This window comes from Oncorhynchus mykiss, chromosome 19 (genome assembly GCF_057628025.1).
Source record: "Oncorhynchus mykiss isolate SJ-2025 chromosome 19, ASM5762802v1, whole genome shotgun sequence".
Taxonomy (NCBI): Eukaryota; Metazoa; Chordata; class Actinopteri; order Salmoniformes; family Salmonidae; genus Oncorhynchus; species Oncorhynchus mykiss.
In genome coordinates this window covers 23,755,100-23,768,888 of record NC_143040.1, presented here as the reverse complement: position 1 = coordinate 23,768,888, position 13,789 = coordinate 23,755,100, and the positions used below count along the sequence as shown (strand labels likewise).

General features: G+C 43.3%; 1 non-coding gene across 7 annotated transcripts in view; it reads left to right on the top strand.

Annotated features, from left to right (window-relative positions):
- Positions 1 to 13,789, top strand: part of LOC110498478 (uncharacterized) — a 32,042-nt gene that overhangs the window by 13,702 nt on the left and 4,551 nt on the right. For 2 of the 7 annotated variants that reach the window (XR_016488824.1, XR_016488823.1), the window contains exons 1-5: positions 3,160 to 5,776; positions 6,012 to 6,142; positions 6,337 to 6,507; positions 8,715 to 8,879; positions 9,238 to 9,349. This is a non-coding gene — a transcript (uncharacterized LOC110498478). Of the gene's footprint in view, positions 1 to 563; positions 1,750 to 1,852; positions 2,404 to 3,159; positions 5,777 to 6,011; positions 6,143 to 6,336; positions 6,508 to 8,714; positions 8,880 to 9,237; positions 9,350 to 13,789 lie in introns of those variants that run through there. The other 5 variants (XR_016488826.1, XR_016488829.1, XR_016488827.1 and 2 more) reach the window with 5 other exon arrangements.

Here is a 13,789-nt window from a genome sequence, read left to right as displayed (position 1 = left end):
GCCTTGGCAAATCGCACTGTTAAGACACTGATGCCCTTTGCAACCACATACCTATGTGAGAGTGGATTCTTGGCCCTCACTAACATGAAAACTAAATAGAGGTACAGACTGTGTGTGGAAAATGATTTAAGACTGAGACTCTCTCCAATACAACCCAACATTGTAGTTATGTGCATCCTTTCAAGCACGCCCTTCTCATTAAACTGTGGTGAGTTATTCACAATTTTCAATTAACAAGTAAAGTTTTATATGTAAAATGGCTAAATAAAGAGCAAAATTATAAATTATTATTATATTATTATTTGTGCACTGGTCCTATAAGAGCTCTTTGTCACTTCCCATGAGCCGGGTTGTGGCAAAAACTCACACTAATTCTTATGTTTAATAAATGTATTGTATAGTGTGTGTGTTGTAGGCTTACAATGATGGCAAAAAACAAAATTTGAGAGTGCGCTGACCCTGGTGCTAGAAGGGGGTACGCAATTGGATGTTGAATGTTTGGGACTATAAAGGTATGGGTATAACTGATGTCCCGGTAATAACATCCTATCTTATTGTGTCAGTCTGCAGATACAGAGGCTGCAGGTCCTGGGGTGAAGCAAGAGAGGTCTGAAAGAGAGGAGGACCTACAGCACAGCAGAAACATCCAGACTGGAGCGGCTGGAGCGTCCTCTGTAGCCACGAAGGACCCCACCACGGCCCCAGCGCAGACCAGTGCCAGCTCAGAGTATTTACCGGTATTTCATCAGAGCCAGGGGACTGTTCATTCCTGTGGAGATGGTGATGCATTAGTCACTGGTGGTGATGATCCGTCATGTTATTACACTACAGAGATGGACCCTGGCAACATATCCTTGGGTTTAGCGACACAGACTGATCTGTCTAGAGGGGACTGGAACCAGTACAGTAGTAATGTGTACTCTGAAGGGTGCCTAGATAAGAAAGGGGAGGTTATAGTGGTAGATGAGGTGACTGTGAAAGTGGAGGGTGATGCTCCTCCCACATGGAATGCAGATAGCCACCTAGGAGACGGACACTCACAGGGCAGAGATTTCTTAGATTACAGGGAAAGCTTAGAGACAAATCCAAATGTTGGGACACACTCCCCTTTACACATTCTCAGGGATCGCGACCCAGTGTCCACGTCGATGGGGCCTTCTGATTCACACGGCCATGTACTTTTCAATCCGGTATTGAGCGCAAACGACAGGGCTAGAGCTCAGGGAGGGGGAGCCACATCAGGCAATAGTAAAGAGAAACGGTTCCTCTGCATGTTCTGTAACAAAGGCTTCAGCTGCCCCCAGAAGGTGGAGATCCACCAGAGGGTCCACACAGGGGAGAAACCCTTCAGTTGTACCCAATGTCACATGCGCTTCGCTGAGGCTGGCAGCCTGAAGAGGCACCAGAGGGTCCACACAGGGGAGAAACCCTACAGCTGCCCCCAGTGTGAGAAGAGGTTCTCCCACCAGCACCATCTGAAGAGGCACTTGAAGGTCCACACGGAATAGAGGTCGTTCGCCTGTAAGCACTGTCGGAAGAGGTTCTCGGAGAGGAGTTACCTCAGGATACATCAGCAGAAAAACCATCCCACTCAAAAACATAGAAAGTAACCATTCCATTCAATGGCTTCTGACGTTTAGATCAAACTCTGCCCTAAAGATAGACTCAGCGAGATGACGTAGATCAATTTCCACACCAACATGGCCAAGACATTTTGGGATATATAGTTCTTAATTTAGCCTACAAACGGTATGTTCACAAATGCCTATTTCATTACTTCCATTCAACTATTTTTAAAATCTTTTTAAATAAACACTTATTTGTATTTTTTGTACCCCTTTTTTCTCCCCAGTGGTGGTTACAGTTTTGTCCCATGCTGCAACTCACGTACGGACTCGGGAAAGGTGAAGGTGGAGAGCCGTGCATCCTCCGAAACACAACCCAACCAAGCCGCACTGCTTCTTGACTCAATGCCGGCTTAACCCGGAAGGCAGCCGCACCTATGTGTCAGAGGAAACACTGTACACCTGGTGACCATTTCAGTGTGCATTGCGCCCGGCACGCCACAGGAGTTGCTAGTGCGCGATGGGACAAGAACGTCCCTGCCGGCCAAACCCTCCCCTAACCCGGAAGACGCTGGGCTAATTGTGCGCCGCCCCATGGGTCTCCCGGTCGCGGTCAGCTGCGACAGAGCCTGGACTCGAACCAGGATCTCTAGTGGCACAGCTAGCAATGCCTTAGACCACTGCGCCACTCGGGAGGCCATCAAACGCTTTTAATGAGAAAATTAATGCAGTTCATCAAGTTCATGCAGATTTGTAGTTGAGACGTGAATATGTGGTTTTCATATGGTGATTTAAAACGTGTTTATGTTTAATAAACAGAAAATGGGACTTTTCATTCGAAGACTTTCTCTGCTGGCATATGTTGACGACAGTTATGTCAAGTTGGCTGGATGGCCTTTGGGTAGTGGAGCGTGAAAAACCCAGCAGTGTTGCAGTTCTTGACACAAACCGGTGCGCATGGCACCTACTACCATACCCAGTTCAAAGGAACTGAAATCTTTTGTGTTGCCCATTCACCCTCTGAATGGCACACATACACAATCCATGTCTCAAGGCTTAAAAATCCTTAATGAACCTGTCTCCTCCCCTTCATCTACCCTGATTTGAAGTGGATTTAACAAGTGACATTAATCATAGCTTTCACCTGTTCAGTCTGTCAATTAGTACACTTAGTGTATATGCTCTTCTGTACAATTTGTGTTTATAGTCTGTAGGTCATGAGGACCTGCTGATATCCAGTCTTGTTGGCGGGAGAGTGGCACTTCTGAGGTGGCTGGTCATAAGCCCTGGCCCCGGATCAGAACCCTGGATCAGGAGCCGTCGCTCTTCCTTCCTGTGTCGGAACCAGGACAGAGACTCCACCACCATGCACCACACAGCACACAATCCCACCAACACCAAAACAATGGCTAGAGGTCAAGGAGTTCAGACTAACCTGCTTCTACCTCCTCTGGTGTCATTGGGTCACAATGTGGGAGGCCGAGTATTAGGATGGACGCCGACAAGCCATACGCCTGCTCCACGTGTGGGAAGCGCTTCGCTCATGCAAAATATGTGAAGCAGCACCAGACTGTTCACACCAAGGACCTGGTGTCTGACTGTGCAGAAATTATTCTGTTGTGAAAACCCACAGTTTCATCAGCTGTCCGGGTAGCTGGTCAACACCTTAACCATTACACTAAGAGGTCATAAGTCTAGAGCAAAACCTGTTACATGTGCGTGAGTCTCAGCTTTCAATAATTTGCTCAAACCCCTCTACATAAGTTTTTGTTAAAAAAAGACCTGGCCCCAAGCCCCTTCGGGATCTGCCCTTCCCTCACAAACACCTCTCTAGCTCTGCCCGTGTTAATCACACAGACGAATAGTTGGTACCAGCAGATGCAAAAGAGATAGAATCCAATGGTAAAATCCAGAAGTAAGTAGCTCAAACACAGTGGGCATGTCCGAATACCTGTACTTGCATCCTAAAGAGTAGACTGTTTGAGTATGCGGGGGAAAAAAGTAGTTTTATAATATGACATTTTGAAAATGTACTGTACTTTTAAGGTCATACTCATTTTGGCTTTGACAGCAGCTGACAATCAGATATGGGGATGTGCTACCGAAATTAACCAATAATGCGAAAAACAACCCAATCGCGCATGACGCATTCTCAGTATGCGAAAATAGAACGTTTTATTGAATGTGAATGAGAAAATCGAGCATGGTTTAAATGTTAGCACGTTATACTAATATCAGCTCTTAATCTATAATGAAACAAAAAAATACAACGCAACATGCAACAATTTCAAAGAATTTGCTGAGTTACAGGGAAAACAGTGAACTACAGTGAACACCAATGATCCCGGATGTGGAGGTCCTGGGCTGGTGTCACACGTGGTCTGCAGTTGTGAGGCCAGTTGGATGTACTGCCAAATTCTCTAAAATTATGGAGGCGTACCAATGTCAGCATACCAATTGCACGCTCCCTCAACATGAGACATCTGTGGAATTGTGTTGTGTGACAAAACTGCACATTTTACAATGGTATTTTATTGTCCCCAGCACAAGGTGCACCTGTGTAATGATCATTCTGTTCAATCAGCTTCTTGAAATGCCACATCTGTCAGGTGGATGGATTATCTTGACAAAGGATTAATTACTCACTAACAGAGATGTAAACATTTGGGCACAAAATTTGACAGAAATAAGATTGTGTATGGAGCATTTCTAGAATCTTTTATATTAGTTAATGAAACATGCACTTTACATTTTGCGTTTATATTTTTGTTCAGTGTAGTATAATTTGAAGCACACTTTTCCACAATGCAATGGAAATTCTGACTTATCCCTACAGTTTTCTGGCTCATGTGAACTACAATCCCGACTGTGTTTGAATGTAAATAATCATTGCTTGTGATACGGCCATAGAAACATATGGCCCTTAGCATGAAAGAATCCTTTAAAATAAAAAATATACACTTACAGTAGTTAGCAGTTTTGCACAGATCCATACAACTATGTGACTTTATGACCAACATTATCCTATTTATACTTTGTAGTAAATAACACTAGAATTAATGTTTCTGGCTCATATCGATGCCACAGGCTGTTTAAAACCAGATCATTTGGTTTTAAGGGGCAGCTGACCTTTAATTTAACCACATACTCTTTAAGCTAAGCAACCAATAAGATCCTTTCTCTTCAGTAAAGGAGAGGCCAAGGTCTTAATAAGAAGTTGTTTTTTAATTGAAGGACTTGTGGAACAGCAAGGGAAAGGGAAGACCCCTGTTTTAAGATCCAGGAAAGGGTGGGGGAGGACTTCAGGTCAAGAGAGAAGAGAGGGAAGTCTAATCACAAGGCTGAGACTCATAAGGCTCAACAGCACTTTGAAATCAGAAGGGAAACATTCAACTGGAAAGTGTGATCACTGCCAGAAGATGGAGACAGTGGAACACATTCCATTTCAGTGCCAGCAATGTGGGAGGGAAAAATACAATTTGTTATTACGATTAAGGAATAATGGTATTGAGGAGTTAAATTGAATTTAAGAAAACCTTAAGCTGATATTGTATTTAATTCTGTATTTCGTTTCCTAAGAGAAGGCAGGGTTTAATTGGGTAGAGCTCAACTTTAGACCTCCCATGTCGCTGGTTCACACTCCAGTCCAGTTGGTGGCGGTAATGCATCACTAATGTTGATTGCCAACCGCGATTTAAAAACCACAGAAGTGTAAACGGAACTGAACGGTGACCAAGAAAAAAATGTCAATGTTAGCGATTTTATTAGTTATTTAGAAACTTATTAACACACGAACTCAAAACATGACTCTTAACTAAACAGCATCACCTACTTACCCCCCAGGTAGTATTTCATTCGTGTTGGAGACAGGACTTGGGTGATACATCTGTTATCTAGGTAACGCTAACGTTAGCTGCTAACAATGGCTAACTGTATGGTTTTTCACACTCAAATAGCCTCCATTATGGAGGTGCTAGCAAATGCAGCCGTGGCAGACATCTGTAAAATCGTAGACGACGACTATGCAGTGTTTCGTTTGGAAATAACTCAAAGCCAGAAAGAAAACAGGGTATTGCAGAGGAAACTACAGCAACTCGAATTGAAGATGGCACGGGAGCGTGTAGAGAGGACAACGCGAGACCGCGTCGTCGCCAGTCGTCCCAGTAACGTTAGCGCTAAGATCCTCGACCGATACAGAGGGATGGCAAGAGGTACATTTTTTGCAGAGGTCGAGGGGCCTGTCGCCCCGTTCACATCTGCACGTTTGACTTTAGATGTGTTAATCACATATAGTAGGCTATAGTTCCCCTGATTGCTTAGCAAACTTGCTGAAAGACACTATCACATTCTATCCTGATAATATATTTCCTATTATTTGCTCTTTGAAAAAATGAGCAGTGACGACTCAGTACCTAACCACCTCTTTTCCCCCAATCACTCTTTAAGGTGAAGGACATCTCACTGGAGGCCACAGAAGCTTTGTGAAGCCAGCGGAACACAATACATGGAGACATGACCAACCAATCAATGTTGATGAGGGGAATGGAACCTCAACCCAGGATGTTATTGTGATAGAGGTTAGTGTCATAGTATTACATCAAAATGACAGTACATCAAATATGGCCAGTTTATTTCAGAAAGACTCCCATCAGCTATTCACTTAATTATATTTACATCCACATGTATCTGCCATGGGGGAGCTTGTGAGACTTCCCTATGACATTGTTATCCAATGCTACTCATGTACCAGTAATAACCTCTCTTGTGTCAGTCTGCAGAGGCTGCAGGTCCTGGGGTGAAGCAGGAGACATCTGAAAGAGAGGAGGACATACGGCACAGCAGAGACATCCAGACTGGAGCAGCGCCTGGAGTGGTGCCCCCTGTAGCTACTGGGTCACCTGCCAACGTGCCCCAGGACAGGTCCCGATGCAGCATCACGGAGGTCAGTTTAACGCCGAACGCGGTCTTCAACACTACAGCGATGGACCCTGGCAACATATCCTTGGCTTTAGAGACCCAGACTGATCTCTCTAGAGGGGACTGGAACCAGTACAGTAGTAGTGTATACTCTGAAGGGTGCCTGGATAAGAAAGGGGAGGCTCTAGTGGTAGATGGCAACTGTGAAAGTTGAAGGTGATGTTCCTCTGACATGGAATGCAGACGAGACTCACTTACGGGAGGACACTCACAAGGCAGAGATTTCTTAGACTACAGGGAAAGCTTAGAGACAAATCCAAATGTTGCAACCCACTCCCTTTTACACACGCTCAGGGGTCGCGACCCAGTGTCCTCGTCAATAGGGCCTTCCAATTCACATGACTGCTATCAGTTATTGAACTCAAAGGGCCAAGGCTCGGGGAGGGGGAGCAACATCAGGCAGTAGTAAAGAGAAACGGTTCCTCTGCATGTTCTGTAACAAAGGCTTCAGCAGCCCCCAGAAGGTGGAGATCCATCAGAGGGTCTACAGCTGTCCGTAGTGTGAGATGAGGTTCTCCTACCAGCCCCAGCTGAAGATGCACTTGAAGGTCCATGTTGGAGAAAGGCCGTTTGCCTGTACGCACTGCAGTTAGAGGTTCTCTAAGAGGAGCTACCTCAGGATACACCAGCACCACTGTATAACATAGAAAGTAACCATTCCACTCGATAGCTTCTGACGTTAAATCAAACCCTGCATTGAAGACAAAGATTACTTTTCATTTTTGTCAGCATAAAAGATCCACAGATGCATTTGTAATAACAGGAGTAACAGATTTTAGTGTTGAATATTCCTTGGTAGAATGTTTCATCCAGAAATTGTAGGCTGTGATGTTCACAAATACCTATTTCATTACTTACGTTCAACAACTTAATTTTAATGACAATTTATGTAGTTTATCAAGTTAATGCAGATTTTTAGTTGAGACATTACATTTTTTTGGGGGGGGGGATTCATTTTAAGATACTCTTTGAAGTGGTAGGGTCTCAGACGTCTTTGGAAGATGGGCAGAGACTTTGCTGTCCTAGCTTCAGCGCTAAGCTCGTTCCACCATTGTGGTGCCTTGACAGAGAAGAGCTTAGACTGGGTTGGGCAGATGCAGCCAAGAGACCAGAGGTGACAGAACGGAGTGCTCGGGTTGGGGTGTAGGGTTTGAGCATAGCCTGAAGGTATGGAGGGGCAGTTCCCCTTGCTGCTCCATAGGCAACCAAAATGGTCTTGTAGTGGATGCGAGCCACGACTGGAAGTCAGTGGAGTGTGTCAAGGAGCGGGGTGACATATGGAAGAACTTGGGAAGGTTAAATACCGGACTGGCTGCAGCGTTCTGGATAAGTTGCAGGGGTTTGATGGCACAAATAGGGAGCCCAGCCAACAGAGAGTTGCTGTAGTCTAGATGGGAGAAGACCATAGCCTGGATTAGGACCTGGGCTGCTTCCTGTGTGAGGAAGGCTCGTACTCTATGGCTTTTGTAGACCATGAACCTGCAAGAGCGAGTCACTGATTTGATTTTAGCAGAGAATGACAGGGTGTTGTCAAGGGTCTCACCAAGGTTCTTTGCACTCTGGGAGAGGGACACCATGGAGTTGTCAACAATGATGGTGAGGTCTTGGAGCGGGCAGGCCTTCCCCGGGAAGATGGGCAGCTCTGTATTGTCGAGATTGAGCTTGAGATGGTGGGCTGACATCCAAGCTGAGATGTCTGCCAGGCAGGCAAACATACATATCTATGTGTGGTTTTCATATGGTGTATATAATTTTTTTTATGTTTAATGAACACAAAATGGGACTTTTCATTATAAGACTTTCATTGAGACTCTCTTTAGTATACGTCACATCTAATCTCACCCTATTCTGCATAAACACGACAGCGCGTGTCTAAATAGACCTACACATACCCACACACTAACAAACACCTACTGTACACGTGAAAATAGTTTAGTCAGGTTTGTCTGATGACTTTTTACCTATCATAGCTGACTTGTTTTTATCCACAACAACATGTTTATGTCCACCATGATGGGTTTAACAACAATGAGGTAATTCTGTAACTACATTATAGGACTCAAACCTAGTGGGGATGGGTAAAGACTCCATGTTGAAAGTGTGTTTATTATCTGTGTGTATGTACCTGAGGGAGTGTATGTTTGTGTAATCTGTATCACCTGTCTCTTCCAGGAGGAGGAGGGTCCAGAGGTGCTGCTGGTGAAGGAGGAGGGGTGTGAGGAGGGTCTGTGGAACCCAGAAGGGACCATGGTCATAGAGGACAACCAGACTACACCTCCTCCTGAACCCGCAGAGGAACCAGCTGAGCAGCACAGGACCACACACAATCTCACTGAGGTGAGCCCACTGTAAACTACTGTCTGAATGGTATTAGGTCAGGGCACGTATCCACAGAGCGGGAGTGCTGATCTGGATCAGTTTTGCCTTTTTAGATCATAATGAGTGACTATGTAGGCAGGTGGGAACCTGATCATAGGTCAGCACTCTTACTCTGATGCTTTGTGAATACGGGCCCAGGTCTTGACATGCCTTTGAATTTATAAAACTATTAAAGAGTGACAAGTGATCAAATTAACTAACATGTTTGCATAGTACTCATAGCAATCCCTCATTGTCCAATCAGAAGATGCTCCACAGCAGGGTGCTCATATCAGATTTCTTGATCCAACATCCTCTCACTCTGTATCTCTTACAGTCAGTAGACATGGAGGATGGGAAGCCTGATCTGCTGCTGGTCAAAGAGGAGACAATAGAAGACGAACCAGAGAGCATTGATCTGCTGAGTGGAATAAAGATGGGGGAGCAAGGTAAGGGAGAAATACACACACTGCCTTCAGAAAGTATTCATACCCCTTGATTTATTCCACATTTGGTGTTACAACCTGAATTCAAAATGTATTAAATAACAAATCCTCATCCATTTACACACACTACCCCATAATGACAAAGTAAAAACATGTTTTTATATATTAAAAAAAAAATGAAATTCAGAAATATCTAAGTCACAAATATTCACACCGCTGTGTCAATACATCCTAGAATTACCTTTGTCAGCTATTACTGCTGTGAGCCTTTCTGGGTAAGTCCTGCTAAAAGGTGATTTTGTCTCCCAATGGAAAGCAGACTGAACCAGGTTTTCCTCTATTATTTTGACTGTGCTTAGCTCTATTCCATTTATTTTCATTACCAAAAACTCCCTAGTCCTTGCTGATGACCAGCATGATGCAGCCACCACCATGCTTGAATATATGAAGAGTGGTTCTCAGTGATGCGTTGTGTTGGATCTGCCCCAAACATAACCCTTTGTATTCAGGATGTAGTTAATAAAATTTCTTTGCCATATTTTTTGCAGTTTTAGTTTAGTGCCTTATTGCAAACAGGATTTTTTAAAATATATATTTTTTAGGGGGGGGGGGGGGTACTTTTTACCCCATTTCTCACCAATTTTGTGATATCAAATTGGTAGTTATAGTTTTGTCCTATCGCTGCAACTCCTGTATGGACTCGGGAGAGGCGAAGGTCGAGAACAATGCATCCTCCGAAACACAACCCCTCCACACCGCACTGCTTCTTGACACACTGCTCACTTAATCCGGAAGCACCAATGTGTCGGAGGACCGAAGTCAGTGCATGCGCCCATGTAGTCGCTCGAGCGCAGACAAGGACATCCCAGCTGGCCAAACCCTCCGCTAACCCGGACTACACTGGGCCAATTGTGCGCCGCCTCATGGGCCTCCCAGTCGTGGCCCGGCTTGAACCTGGGATTGAACCTGAATCTGTACTGACGCCTCTAGCACTGCGAAGCAGTGCCTTAGACTGCTGCACCACTCGGGAGGCCCTACAGGAAGCATGTTTTGAAATAGTTTTTTTCTGTACAGGCTTCCTTCTTCTCACTCTGTCATTTAGGTTAGTATTGCGGAGTAACTACAATGTTGTTGATCCATACTCAGTTTTCTCGTGTCACAGCCGTTTAACTAAACAAACTATTTTAAAGTCACCATTGGCATCATGGTGGAAATCTGAGTGGTTTCCTTCCTCTCCGCAACTGATTTAGGAAGGACGCCTGTATCTTTGTAGTGACTGGGTGTATTGATACACCATCCAATGTGTAGTTAATAACTTCACCAGGGCTCCCGAGTGGCACAGCGGTCTAAGGCACTGCATCTCAGTGCAAGGGGTGTCACTGCAGTCCCTGGTTTGAATCCAGGCTGCATCACATCCGGCTGTGATTGGGAGTTCCTTAGGGCGGCGCACAATTGGCCCGGGGTAGGCCGTCATAGTTAAGAACAAATTCTTATTTACAGACTTGCCGAGTTAAATATAGGGTAAATTCATTCGTTAATTTATTTTTATTTTTAAAAATGCTCAAAGGGATATTCAATGTCTGCTTTTTTGTTTATCCATCTACCAATAGATGCCTTTCTTTGTGAGGCATTGGAAACCTTCCTGGTCTTTGGTTGAATCTGTGTTTGAAATTCACTGCTTGACTGAGGGACCTTACAGATAATTGAATGTGTGGGGTACAGAGATGAGTCATGTTAAACACTATTATTTCACACAGTGAGTCCAAGCATCTTATTATGTGACTTGTTAAGCACTGTATAGCCTACATACTGTACAGTAATAGATATTACATTTTCTTCATTCATGAAATCAATAGAACTTATGTTTACATAGAAAAACACACACATTATAATGCATGAACTTGACTCAAAAAACATTGACTTATCAATGACCCAAGTCCAGCTCAGATAATCCCTACCATTGTGTCGCTGAGTTTTCATAGTACTGCCTAAAATGTACATTGTCCCAGGGGTGTTGTCAGTCATCAGTAACTTAATTCATGTCCCTCTAACTGCCCCGAGTGCCTCTGTTCATCTTACAGCTATTGTATGCTGTAATGTGCCTATGAACTAGAGTTCTACTCTTAGCACTGAGGTGGTGTGCCCTAGTAGGAATTCCACTGTGTGCAGCTCACCCTGCACTATCAACTCAAACATAAATAACATTGTCATGTCTACTTCCCAGAAAAGCTTCCCAGAAAAGTGCTGAAAATAGCCCACATTAAGAAGCAAGGTTCATGAAATAAATTACTTGCTAGTAACAGATGAAATTCATATTTTGACTCTGAAAAGCACTTAGATAATACCTTTGATAATACAGTGGTATCAATACATGGTTATAACATCTACAGGAAAGACAGAAATGCCGATGGGGGCGGTGTTGCGGTCTATATTCAGAAGCACACTCCTTTAGAGCTTAGAGAGGATCTCATGTTAAATACTGTTGAAGTAATATGGCTACAGGTTAATCTGCCTCACCTAAAGCCCTTCTTGTGGGAAGCTTCTATAGACCCCCCATCTGCTAACAGTCAATATCTGGATAATATGTGTGATGCTTGATAATATATGTGATATCAACAGAGAGGTGTATTTTCTGGGTAATTTCAATATTGATTGGCTCTCATCAAGCTACCCACTCAAGAAAAAGATTCAAACTGTAACCAGTGCCTTCCATCAGTCAACCTACCAGGGTAGTTACAAACAGCACAGGAATGTAATCATCAACATGTATTGATCACATCTTTACAAATGTTGCCGAAATATGTTTTAAAGCCGTATTCAAATCCATTGGATGTAGTGATCACAATATAGTAGCTATATCTAGGAAAACCAAAGTTCCAAAGGCTTGGCCTAATATAGTGTATAAGAGTCTTGTAGTGATGTGTATGTTGTTGATGTAAAGAATATTTGCTGGTCTGTAGTGTGTAATGAGGAGCAACCAGACACTGTACTTGACACATTTATGAAATTGCTTATTCCAGTTACTAATAAGCATGCACCCATTAAGAAAATGACTGTAAAAACTGTTAAATCCCCTTGGATTGATGAGGAATTGAAACATTTTATGGTTTTGAGGGATGAGGCAAAGGAATGGCAAATAAGTTTGGCTGTACAATCGATTGGCGAACATACTGCAAATGTGACTAAACTAAATAAAAATAAGAAACTGTACTATGAAACAAAGATACATTATATAAAGAATGATCGTAAAAAGCTTTGGAGCACCTTAAATAAAATGTTGGGCAAAAAGGAAAACTCAGCTCCATCATTCACTGAAACAGACATTCATTTAATTGCCAACTACTTGAATATTAAAAAAAAAAAATGGCAAGATTTGCAAGCTTAGGCATGACATGCCAGCAACAAACTCCGACACTACTCATCCAAGTATAACTCACCAAGTTATGACAAGCATTGTCATTTTGAATTCCCTAAAGTGAGTGTGGAAGTGGTGAAAATATTGTGTTCTATCAACAATGACAAGCCCCCGGGTTATGACAACTTGGAGGTAAAATGACTGAGAATAATAATGGATGATATTGCCACTCCTATTTGCCACGTCTTCAATTTAAGCCTACTAGAAAGTGTGTGCCCTCAAGCCTGGAAGGAAGCTAAATTCATTCATCTACCAAATAATAATAAAGCCCCCTTTACTGGCTCAAATAGCTGACCAATCAGCCTGTTACCAACCCATAGTAAACTTTTTTATTTTTGGGGGTGGGGGGGCAGAAACAATGCTATTTTACAGTAAACAAATTGGCAAGACTTTCAGCACACTTCTTGGGAAGGACATTCAACAAGCATAGCATTTACACAAATTACTGATGATTGGCTGTGAGAAATTTATGATCAAAATATTGTGGGAGCTCTCTTGTTAGACTTCAGTGTGGCTTTTGACATTATCGATCATAGTGGCTGGAAAAGCATGTGTATTATGGCTTTACACCTGCTATAATGTGGATAAAGAGTTATCTGTCTGAGGGTGCTCTTTAATGGAAGCCTCTACAACATAAACTAGGTAGAATCAGGAATTCCCCAGGGCAGCTGTTTCGGCCCCTTACTTTTCTATATTTAGTAATGACATGCCACGTGTTGATACAACAGTGGGGAGAAGTCTGTCCATAATAAAGTGCTGCTCTGCCTTAGCACTATCAACAAGGCAAGTCCACCTGGACTACTGTTCAGTTGTATGATCAGGTGCCACAGAAGGACTTAGGAAAGTTACAATTGGCTCAGAACAGGGCAGCTTGGCTGGCCCTTAAATGTACATAGAGAGCTAGCATTAATAATATGCATGTCAATTTCTAATGGCTCAAAGTGGAGGAGAGGTTGACTTCATCACTACTTGTTTTTGTAAGAAGTGTTGTCAAGCTGAATGCACTGAGCTGCCTATTTAAACTACTA